Genomic DNA, 12,289 nt, shown 5'->3' with positions numbered 1-12,289 from the left:
GGGAACTGTGGAGGAATCAAAATGTGTGTGGTGGAACTGTGAGGACATCATACTGTATAGGGGGGGGGGGGCACATACTGTATAGGGGGGGCACTGTTGGGGCATCATACTGTATGAAGGTACACTGATGATATACCTGTAACCTTGTATTGTGTGGGATGCCTCATGCTATTAGGGGCAGTGTGAGGCATCATATTACACTGTATTATTATATATTGCATCATACAGTCTATGAAGGAGCAGTGTGGGGGCATTATATAGTAGGGGGCATCATGCTGTGTGATGGATACACTAGGGGGGTTATACTATATGGGAGATGCAGACATGTGGACATTTTCCCTGTTGTATTCACTATGGATCTGACAGACAAATCATTATGGCTTCTTCCATCAGATGTGTGGCATTGCTGTATGGCGCTCGATAGGGCCAGCACGGCACTACCTGGGGGCTACATGGCCCCGTTATAGGGAGCCGTCGTACGTACTGTCGGCTACTGCCCTGACCCGGATAATCAGTGCAGTATTACATACAGAAGCCTGCTGTTGTCTGATCCTGCGGAAATATCCAGTACTCAGGGAGCATTGTTAATTCTCCATTCCCGCCTGTCGTGTCCGGGCAGGTCTTGCTTCATCCTTTAAGTCGTCTTTATTCATTTTCTCTCCATGTAGGTTTAGGAGGCAATTTACCAGATCCTGGATATGTCTGTGAGGACAGACGCTGTACGCCCGGCCTCAGGCGAAGGAACTTTATGCAACGTGATTGTGCCACTTATCTGACAATGATCTGCTTGTGATGTAAGCCGCGGCCTGGCCTATATAGACGGTAACACCGCGGGATTAATGAGATAAAATCACAAACTAATGGGGCTAATTCAGGCATAGTGCTAGCAATTAAACATCAGATAAAGATGGCAGCCAGCTGGAATAAAAGGGATTCTGGTTCATAGTTGGGTCTGAGAGAATCAATCACACTTTGCAGACTGAGCGTCATAAGCTGCGATGGCGGTAATAAAAGCCATTATACATATAGCGGCACAGGAACATACTGTTATAATTCATATTTAAGGGGGTTGTCCAGGACTTTGATGTTGATGGCTTATGTAGCGCCCCTGAAGCCATCAGGAAGCTACAAGGTACTGCATCCCTCACCAGGATGCAGGGCCTACCCCCTAGGGACCCAGAAGACCAGTGCCGGTAACACTCAAACACTCCAGAAAATCCCAGTTTTCCCCAACAATCCCCCATAGAATGGTACAAGGCTAGGGTTTGACCAATGGATGGCCGCCTAGAGGTGAAGCCAATCCAGTCGACTAGTTGACCAGGTGGGAGGGACAAACAGTGGTCAGTAAGGAAGACAGTAGTCAGTCTAGAAGGGACAGGGGAAGTGGATGTGAGCAAACGCACTGACTAGGAGTGAACAGTAACCTGGTGCCCAGGAGGGTAGTTGCCGGTGGAGTACTCCCGGAACTACACACCAACGGGGTACAGGACCCTAGGTCAGTCAAAAGCTCCAGGCAGGCCTGATAACACTTGCACACCGAGGGGACCATCAAGGACCTCGCTGACGTTGAAGTCCGGGACTCAGTAGCAAAGGGAGAACCGGGGACAGGACCAGAGACTCCATCCCCACAGGGTTCATGCTACTGTCATACGGACAGCAGTGGAAGACCACCAGACAGAGACCCCCAGCTTCGCCACGGGGACCCATCAACCAGAGACAGGTGCAGGGGAAGAAGGCATTATATTACTAAACTGGCACTGGGACTCGGAACCGGAAGGTAAAACCAGGTGGCCTCGGGTGACCAGTTACCACCAGAAAGTGAGTAAAGAACCAGTTGCACTGAACCCCTTGTGTGGACTACCTTCTTCCGACACCAATCACATCACCTACCCTCTGGGGCCCGGGCCTGCTTGCGGAGGGTCTAACATCCAGGCTGCTATTAACACCAGCCAGTAGTGGACATTGTGCAGCGGCGGTTCCATCTACATAACCGCAACACCGCAAGTGGCGTCACATGTGAACATTATTCTAATCCCCTGTAAATAATCCCCTTTTCAAAAAAGACCCAGGACACGGAATTGGGCAACGGCCACCAAAGTGACATTCCCCAGTTATACACCGCCCGAGACCAAGTACCCCATAACCCTGGGCGACACACTTACCTTAGGATAGGTCATTAAATTCAGATTTTGGGGTCTGACACCCGAGATCGTCACTGATCCGCTGTTAGGAAGTCTCCTGGTGGAGTGATATTCACATAGACCTAGAACATCACAGCTCTGTTCACCGTGTACCTGCAGCCACCACGAAACATGGCAGCACCTGATTGGTGGGGTCACCGAGTGTCAAACCGTCGCCGGTCACAGTTCTCTGGTTAGTTTCCCCTTGGGAGATTAGGGCTTTGAGTAGGTAACCTCTGTCCTTTGATAAATTTGACCTTGGGCCGCCACACTTATAGCCCACTGATCAAGAAATGGCTCTCAAAGTCTTTCAGTCCATGCCAATTTTTCAAATCACTTTATTAGGGAATTTTTCTTCATTCCTGTAAAAGGAATTGCATGTAAGTGGCTTCCAAAGCCCAGGTTTTTCCAGTTTATTTACCTGTGCTGATATCAGACTGTACGTATTTGAAGTACAGATGTTCTGCCCTCATTTCCTCCATCCTCCTCCTTCGTCCTTCCATTCTTCCATAATGCCATGATAGAAAGTTTTGTGCCATTACCCTGCTCCATCATCAGCTTTGAGCTCTGCATGGGCCGGCGTTAATGCCAGACTCCTCCTCCTGCTGCCTGCAGACAGAAGGAGGCCTTTTAGTACATATTGGTGTACAACATGCACAATACCTGCCAGCGGTTCTGTATTATAGGGGTAGAGCAGGAGTACAATACAAGTAGAGGCAATCATACAACAGTGGGATCACATTAAAATGAGCATAGCAACGTACGAAGAATCACCAAAGGGTTACACCCCTGATCATCACTATAATGGCTGCTGTTGTCAGATGGTACAAATATTCCACAGAAGCCCCCTTATTTTAACAGAAGCCTCTCACTTCCAAAGTGCTTCAGTTACGTGGTTACTGGTGGCCCCATGTAGGAGAATCAGAGTATTTTCCAATAGGAACATTAGGGATACTGGTGCTGCCGGTGTTCAAACCTAGAAAGCTTGATAAGCCTGGACAGAAACAGCTACAAATACAAATATTCCACAGAAACCTCCAGATTTTACCAGAAGCCTCTCACTTCCAAACTGTGTCAGTTATGGGCTTACCGGTGGCTCCATCTGGGATAGTGAGTGTATTTTCCAATATGGACATTAGGTATACTGGTGCTGCCAGTGTTCAGGCCTAGAAAGTTTGACAACTCTAGAAATTTTTGAAACACCAGAAGCTACAAATACACCAGAGAGGCCCGCAGATTTTACCAGAAGCCTCTCACTTCCAAACTGCATAAGTTACGTGCTTACCGATGGCTCCGGATAGTCTGAGTATTTTCCCAATATGGAAACGTTGGGGATTTTGGTGCTGCTGGTGTTCAGGCCTAGAAAGTTTGATAACCCTGAATAGAAATGTAAAAAATTATGGAAATTTTTGAAACACCAGAAGCTACAGATAAAGAGAGAACTGGCTATCACCACAACTACCATTAAGAATGAATGGAGCTGAAGTTGCATGCTTGACCTCTGCTCTAATCAGGTGGGGCTCTTCAGTGTCCCGTGTTTGGGATCCGTGGAATTCCCAGTGGTCAGACCTCTAGCAATCAATAATTTATTCCCTATCCTTTTGATAGGGCATGACTTAAAGGGATTGTCCGGTACAATTTTATCTTTTAACTATGGGCCTAAGAACTAACAAGCAGGTAGTTACTAACTACTTTTCTGTTCTGCCGAGCCAAGATCTCTGCCGGCACAGAGAGATCACAGATTCTATGGCTTCTACCGACATCACGTCGACAGAGCAGCTGCTTCTCTTCCACCCTCTAGATGGCGTGTGACTGCCAATGTCATGCTGATTGGCACACTGGAGGACATAGACAGAAAAGGGCTCTTGTGCAAGAACAATATATGTGCCTTCTTTGGTCCAATAACCCATCAAAATGCACAATTGTACCTGCGTTGGAGGTAGTAAGGGGCCTCTTTACCTCTTGAACCCCTGTGCGGCTCTACAGGTTGCACCAATATGTCTGCCCCTGGATGACAACCAGTTCCCAGCTGCCTATCTGCCAGGAGACGACTGTCAATCAGCACCACCAACAGAAGAGCCCGGGAGAGGGAGCTACTTTGTTGACGTGAGCAGCAAAATCGGCAATAGGGGTGGTCCGTGACGGCTCTGAGTCTAACTACCTGCCTGTTGGTGCTAAAGCATATACAGTGGAACCTCGGTTAATGAGTAATCCAGTTAGTATTTCGCTTAACGAGCAAAGCTTGCTGTAAATTTGTAACTCAGTTTACGAGCAAGCTTTGCCGTACGAGCAAAATACTCACCGCACACACTTCTGGGTCCGTACTTTAACCGCGCTCTAACCCGCTCTTGCAGTCCGCACAAACCCACACAAACACACACATATTATGCTCACCTTACCTTCCGTTCCATCGCCGGCCTCCCAGTTCTTGTAGATCGCCGCTACAGGCTGTGTACCGGTAACCATCGCAACGAGGGAGGAACTTCCACTGTCAGTCTCTACTCAAAGGCAGCGTGCTGACCAATCAGAGGCAAGCGGCTCCTGCCTTTGACGTCAGCGCTCTGGCAGCCGAAGCTCCGGCATCAGTTGCGATGGTTACCCGATACACATCCTGTACCGGCGAACTGCAAGAACCAGGAGGCCGGCGATGGAACGGAAGGTAAGGTGAGCATAATATGTGTGTTTGTGCATGTGTGGAATGGCACAATGGGGGACCAGGATGGGACATTGCACAAGTTGTGGAACGAATTGTCTGCATTCCAATGATTTCCTATGGAAAATCTTGCTTTGCTAGACGAGTAACTTGGTTTACAAGCACAGTCCCAGAACGGATTGTTCTCGTTAACCAAGGTTCCACTGTAGTTAAAAAATAAAATTGTCTTGGACAACCCCTTTAATTAACTCGGTGCAACTTTGGCATCAATGCAAGTCCCGCGGTTACACATCTATACTATACTAACGACACTACATTGCAAAATAACGGAAGTGAAGGTGATTGTGTTGCAAACCACAAGTTGCAAGATGTACAAATCTGCAGGATTTATTATTACTTGTGTGTCACGATGGTGGCAACCGGAAGATCGCAACATGGCTACAATCACTTCTGTTCCATCTTGGACCACCTGAAGTGAGTTACCACCAAAGTTGCCATCGTAGCCTAAAAACAAAAAATATATTGTTTTATATACTTTTATATACAGTAAGTCTCTGATCTTTCTAATATTTGATGATCATCGTTTTTTGTGCCCGTCTATGCACCTTTCTCACCACGTTTTTTGGAATTGGCCCATGGAAACTTCTGCGTACGTCAGAGTATAAATCTTGTTTACTATCCGTCTGACGTTGCCAATAAACATTGTGCGCGGGAGGCTTATGAGTGAAAGGGTTAAACGGAGGGAGTGCTATCCTGTGTATAATATGTCAAGGGCTGAATATAAACTCAGGCAGATGATGAGCCACGTTGGGGGTAAACGGATTCTGTTGGGTCTCGTTTCCATCAACGCTGACATAAACTGATGTCTCAGCCGGTGAGAGTGACCTGGCTGGAAAGTAATACTGATGGGGGGGATCTCTGGTACCAGCTCCATTACTCATCGGCCCGGGGGCGCAGGAGAACACACAGGGCTACCGATGAGATAATGTTTTTTGTGAGGATCTGTCATCTGCAATGACTCGCGTCTCTTCTATTTCACTTTACTGAAGAATCTGCTTACAAAGAAGTCCAAGACTGCGGGGCAAGGTGAGCTGGCATCCACACGACGCACGAGGCCAAGGTCCTGGAACACCAGCTGCCGTGTAGAGTCGTAAAAAAGTACTCAGTGCCCATTATCACCCTGAAGAATGAGGGTTATTATTCATTTATTGATCTTGAGTTAAAGAGTTATGTCCATCTGATAGGCCAGGTTCACAAATGCAGAAAAAGTCATCTGATTTTCAACCAGAAAAAAAATTAAGATTTGTCATCTGTTTTTTTATATTCGTTTGGAATGTTTTTATACATCAGCAGTAACGACACCGGAAGTCAATAGGAGAATAGCTATGGGCAAATCAACAATGAAGTCACTGGCAAGGTCTGCATATCGAGGAACATTTCACTGGTGAAGACAGCTCGTACATAGTCTGGTCTCAGCTCGTACATAGTCTGGTCTCAGCTCGTACATAGTCTGGTCTCAGCTCGTACATAGTCTGGTCTCAGCTCGTACATAGACTGGTCTCAGCTCGTACATAGACTGGTCTCAGCTCGTACATAGACTGGTCTCAGCTCGTACATAGACTGGTCTCAGCCCGTAAATAGTCTGGTCTCAGCTCGTACATAGTCTGGTCTCAGCCCGTACATAGTCTGGTCTCAGCCCATACATAGTCTGGTCTCAGCCCGTACATTCTCTGGTCTCAGCCCGTACATTCTCTGGTCTCAGCCCGTACATTCTCTGGTCTCAGCCCGTACATTCTCTGGTCTCAGCCCGTACATAGTCTGGTCTCAGCTCGTACATAGTCTGGTCTCAGCTCATACATAGTCTGGTCTCAGCCCGTACATAGTCTGGTCTCAGCTCGTACATAGTCTGGTTTCAGCCCGTACATAGTCTGGTCTCAGCCCGTACATAGTCTGGTCTCAGCTCGTACATAGTCTGGTCTCAGCTCGTACATAGTCTGGTCTCAGCTCGTATATAGTCTGGTCTCAGCCCGTACATAGTCTGGTCTCAGCCCGTACATAATCTGGTCTCAGCTCGTACATAGTCTGGTCTCAGCCCGTACATAGTCTGGTCTCAGCCCGTACATAGTCTGGTCTCAGCCCGTACATAGTCTGGTCTCAGCCCGTACATAGTCTGGTCTCAGCTCGTATATAGTCTGGTCTCAGCCCGTACATAGTCTGGTCTCAGCTCGTACATAGTCTGGTCTCAGCTCGAACATAGTCTGGTCTTTTCTGTAGTAATATATTTACGTGAAACCTGGACAATGAAGAAACAAGACAGCTGAAGAATCTACGTCTTTGAAATATGGTGCTGGAGAAGAATGTTATCCATACCGTGAATGACAAAGAACATACAAATCAATTTTGGAACAAATCAAGCCAGACATGTCACTTGAAGCAACAAAAACCAAGCTACAACTGGACACATCATACAAAGAGATCAATCACTGGAGAAGGACATAATGGTCAAAAGAATAGAAGGAACAAGTGTCACATGGAGTTTTGCACAAAACTCGCCGACTGTCTTGGCAGCGTCAGGCTCTGTTCACATTGTAGAGTCTGACACTCTGTCTGATGGTTTCTCTGGTGTGTCTGATCAAATCAACCTTATGTCTGCTCATTCATAGAAAGGCTAGCAAGAGTTAACCTCTGCTAACCTGCTTGATAGGCTTCTTTGATCACATGTTGTAAGAAAGCCAATCACATCTGTTCTTCTCATTTTTTGGGCTGGAGGAAATCTTCTACCTACACCAACTATAGTTTATGCTGTGTTGGTTTGTGAGTTGTGGTGTCCCAGACTTGCTGGAGAAAGAGTTACTTTGTGCTTGGTGTTGTTGCAGAGTTACCCATCTTCTTGTTTTTTTATTATTATTATTAATTATTATAGCGCCATTTATTCCATGGCGCTTTCCAAGTGAAATAGGGTATACGTACAACAATCATTAACAGTACAAGACAGACTGGTATAGGAGGAGAGAGGACCCTGCCCGCGAGGGCTCACAGTCTACAGGGAATGGGTGATGGTACAATAGGTGAGGACAGAGCTGGTTGCGCAGTGGTCTACTGGACTGAGGGCTGTTGTAGGTTGTAGGCTTGTTGGAAGAGGTGGGTCTTGAGGTTCCTCTTGAAGCTTTCCATGGTAGTGGAGAGTCTGATGTGCTGAGGTAGAGCGTTCCAGAGTATGGGGGATGCGCGGGAGAAATCTTGTACACGACTGTGGGAAGAGGAGATAAGAGAGGAGCAGAGAAGGAGATCTTGTGAGGATCTAAGGTTGCGTACAGGTAGGTACCGGGAGACTAGGTTACAGATGTAGGGAGGAGACAGGTTGTGCATGGCTTTGTATGTCATGGTTAATGTTTTGAACTGGAGTCGTTGGGCGATGGGAAGCCAGTGAAGGGATTCTTGTTTCCACCCTGCACTTGTTTTCCTCCTAATCTTCTATTGTTTTATACCTCTGTGTGTGCATGCTGTGTGACAGAGTTTTGTTTTTCCCTGTTTGTCTATTTCTGTGGATAAAATCATCGCACTGAGGGACGGGGTATAAGATCAGGGCTGATCAGCAGCAGGGCCAGTAAGTAGACTCAGACATCCCAACCATTAAGGGTATCTCCGAGAATAGCACAAAAGACGCTAGTCTGAGGGTCAGCTTAGGGGCCCCGGTTTCCCGCTATCCTAATAGTCTTTTGTGACAACAAGGTGAAGGAAAACCAGCAACCCTATAGTTTGATACTATCAAGGTAATGGTGGAGAAGACCCTGGTGGACCTATCTAGGCTGCACGAGATCCATCAAGTCACCATGGCTCAAGATCGAGAGCAGAAGGCTGTTAAATAAATATAATTTCCCTGTACCTAAATCTACCCTTATTAGCCAACTAGGTGTGTCCTCAAGAAGAGTTGATGACCACACCCACTTAACCATTTAAAGGGTTTAATAAAAATTAAAAACGGCCTCATTGGGGCTTTGTTGAGGTCATACAGAATCCGGCCACTGGGACTATATGAGGCATTGCAGAGCATGGCTCCCTTTTGCTGCGGTTTTCCTGTCCACACTTTCTGATGTGATTCCAGTCTCAGGTATTTTTGTTTTGTGCCTTCAGGACACGTTAAATTACAATTTCCTTACAAACATTTTTACCACCCAGCAACTTCCTCAATCCCCAAGGGTAAAATGAAGAAGAAGAGTGTCCTGGAAGGGGAAGCATCCCAATCAAAGGGCTTGATTGCCTCTGTTATAAGAGGTGACATTGCGGTGGGTATGTCCAAATTTGCAACCAATATCATTGAAAAAAAAACTTTGCAAAAAATCTTATTAAAAAGGCTCTAACTGTTTCAGTGCAGAACTATGTATCCACTTGTTTACAAATAAACCCTAAAATATACTGACTCTATCAGTACTTCACATCTGGACCTCAATGCTATAGTTAGCAAAAAAGTAGGGAACATGGAAGTGATTCTAATCTTTTGCAAAAAGATATTATTTGAACTTACTCATATACTTTAATGATGATATCTGCACTGATGTTCCATTTCCAGGCTGTATTCTTCAGGCTTCATTTATTAGCCAAGCCAGCCCCCTTTTTTCTTCATGTCTGTTTCAGAGAAGGGGGCTGGCTTAACCTATGATTGCTTGTACTATATACTGCAGTGCTTCAGTATTGCCGTATGACCCTATCTATAGTATTGCGGCATTTAATAAGCGTGTGCAAGGTCATATATCCTCCTATACCAGTCTGTTTTGTACTGTTAATGATTGTTGTACTTGTTTTTATGTCTACCCTTGTCACTTGTAAAGTGCCATGGAATAAATGGCGCTATAATAATAAATAATAATAATAATAGTGAATTGAGACTTTTAAAAATTCTAACTTCCCCTTGTTTTAGGAACTTCACGTGTACAATGAACAGACTCTGATCCTATGGCCTGTAATGCACATGTGCAAAGGGCTTTGCGAAGGCAAGGGGAGCTGTGTCAGGGCTGACACAGCCTGTTGTGATTATTGCATCCTGTATTTTCAGCTGCATATTGAAATATAATGTCATTGTAATCCTGCCTCTGATGATAACGAGCCTGCTGAAAACTCTAAAAGAAAAGGAAGTATGAGTCAAATGTCAAAGCGAAGCCAAAGAAAGCTGAGTCTGGGCTGACACCACCTGTAGTGATTATTGCATCCTGTATTTTCAGCTGCGTATTGAAGTGTTATCAGTCATTATAATCCTGCCTCTAATGATAATGAGCCTGCTGAAAACTCTGAAAGAACAGGAAGTATGAGTCAAACGTCAATGTGAAGGCAAGGAGAGCTGAGTCAGGGCTGACACCGCCTGTAGTGATTATTGCATCCTGTATTTTCAGCTGCCTATTGAAGTGTTATCAGTCATTGTAATTCTGCCTCTGATGATAATGAGCCTGTTAAAAACTCAGAAAGAAAAGATATCTGATTTTCTTTTATAATAAAGATGGTGATAAAAAAGTCACAAATTATCCCCCCCTACATGTAACACACTTGAAAAGCTCATTGAAACAATAGTATATTTTCTGCGGAATATGTTAGCGCTATATAAAAAAATAAAGATTTATTATTTATTATTATTATATTTGCTGATGACACATTCCCTTTAAAGGATTATTCCCATTTCCTACATCCTATCCCGATATGTAATACAGTAGGTGTAATGGTAATAATATTAACAAATATCTCCAATTACAAATGTAGTATAGTTCTCCTGATATAACTATGTCTCTTACCTCATGTGCAGGACATTGCAGCTTAGGTATCCATGGTTACTACCACTAGCAACTGACTGTCACTATATAAGTTGTCTTAACTATGGAGCTGTAGTACCATAGCTATATCTGGAGAACTATACTACACTTCTAATTGTAGGTATTTGCTAATATTTTTGTTATTACACCTACTACATATTGGGATAGGATCTTGGAGATGAGAATACCCCTTTAAATGTCACTGTCAGAAATTACATTTAGCTGGGTAAACAACAGTGTTTGGTGTGAGCTCTGGTCGCTGCTGTTAGTCAGATGCTGGCTGTACAACACAGCTGATACCAGACTGTTATGGAGCGGCCTCAGCTCCTGAGCCCGCAAACTACACCTGCATGGAATAGAGTTGGGTTAGATGCTGGCTGTATAACACAGTTGACACCTGACTATTATGGAGCAGGCTTAGCTCCTGAGCCCGCTTACTGCACCTGCATGGAGTAGAAGTGGGTTAGATGCTGGCTGTATAACACAGGTGACACCTGACTGTTATGGAGCAGGCTCAGCTCCTGAGCCCGCTTACCACATCTGCATGGAGTAGAAGTGGGTTAGATGCTGGCTGTATAACACAGGTGACACCTGACTGTTATGGAACAGGTTCAGCTTCTGAGCCCGCTTACCGCACCTGTATGGAGTAGGATTGGGTTAGATACTGGCTGTATAACACAGTTGACACCTGACTGTTATGGAGCAGGCTCAGCTCCTGAGCCCGCTTACTATACCTGCATAGAGTAGAATTGGGTTAGATGCTGGCTGTATAACACAGTTGACAGCTGACTATTATGGAGCGGCCTCAGCTCCTGAGCCCGCTTACCGCACCTGCATGGAGTAGAATTGGGTTAGATGCTGGCTGTATAGCACAGTTGACAGCTGACTATTATGGAGCGGCCTCAGCTCCTGAGCCCGCTTACCGCACCTGCATGGAGTAGAATTGGGTTAGATGCTGCCTGTATAGCACAGTTGACAGCTGACTGTTATGGAGCGGCCTCAGCTCCTGAGCCCACTTACCGCACCTGCATGGAGTAGAATTGGGTTAGATGCTGCCTGTATAGCACAGTTGACAGCTGACTGTTATGGAGCGGCCTCAGCTCCTGAGCCCACTTACCGCACCTGCATGGAGTAGAATTGGGTTAGATGCTGGCTGTATAGCACAGTTGACAGCTGACTGTTATGGAGCAGGCTCAGCTCCTGAGCCCGCTTACCGCACCTGCATGGAGTAGAAGTGGGTTAACAATAAAATAATGCTTTAATTAAGCTCCTAACCTCTACCTAGCAGTAATGCCGGAGGTTAGGGTTTATTCCTTGGTGGTTGCATGAAGGGAAGCAGAGGATTTGGTGCAATGTGTCAGAAAAATGTCGCTCCAGTTCCCGTATAGAGATATATTATGACACAACCTGTCTCCTCCCTACATCTGTGACCTAGTCTCCCGGTATCTACCTGCACGCAACCTCAGATCCTCACAAGATATCCTTCTCTGCTCCTCCCTTATCTCCTCTTCCCACAATCACGTACAAGATTTCTCCCGTGCATCCCCCATACTCTGGAACACTCTACCTCAGCACATCAGACTCTCCCCTACCGTGGAAAGCTTCAAGAGGAACCTCAAGACCCACCTCTTCCAACAAGCCTACAACCTACAACAGCC

The 12,289-nt window shown here is 45.8% G+C and overlaps 1 long non-coding RNA gene across 1 annotated transcript in view; it reads right to left on the bottom strand.

The window, feature by feature from the left end:
- Positions 1-12,289, bottom strand: part of LOC142251119 (uncharacterized) — a 120,274-nt gene that overhangs the window by 80,315 nt on the left and 27,670 nt on the right. Inside the window, exons 3-4 of the long non-coding RNA XR_012725289.1 lie at positions 3,466-3,557; positions 2,163-2,789 (exon numbers count right to left, since the gene is read on the bottom strand). This is a non-coding gene — a long non-coding RNA (uncharacterized LOC142251119). The remainder of the gene's footprint in view (positions 1-2,162; positions 2,790-3,465; positions 3,558-12,289) is intronic.

The sequence above is a fragment of the Anomaloglossus baeobatrachus genome, chromosome 9, assembly GCF_048569485.1.
Source record: "Anomaloglossus baeobatrachus isolate aAnoBae1 chromosome 9, aAnoBae1.hap1, whole genome shotgun sequence".
Taxonomy (NCBI): Eukaryota; Metazoa; Chordata; class Amphibia; order Anura; family Aromobatidae; genus Anomaloglossus; species Anomaloglossus baeobatrachus.
Note: the sequence above shows the minus strand (reverse complement) of the source record. Positions and strands in the feature narration are given on the sequence as shown.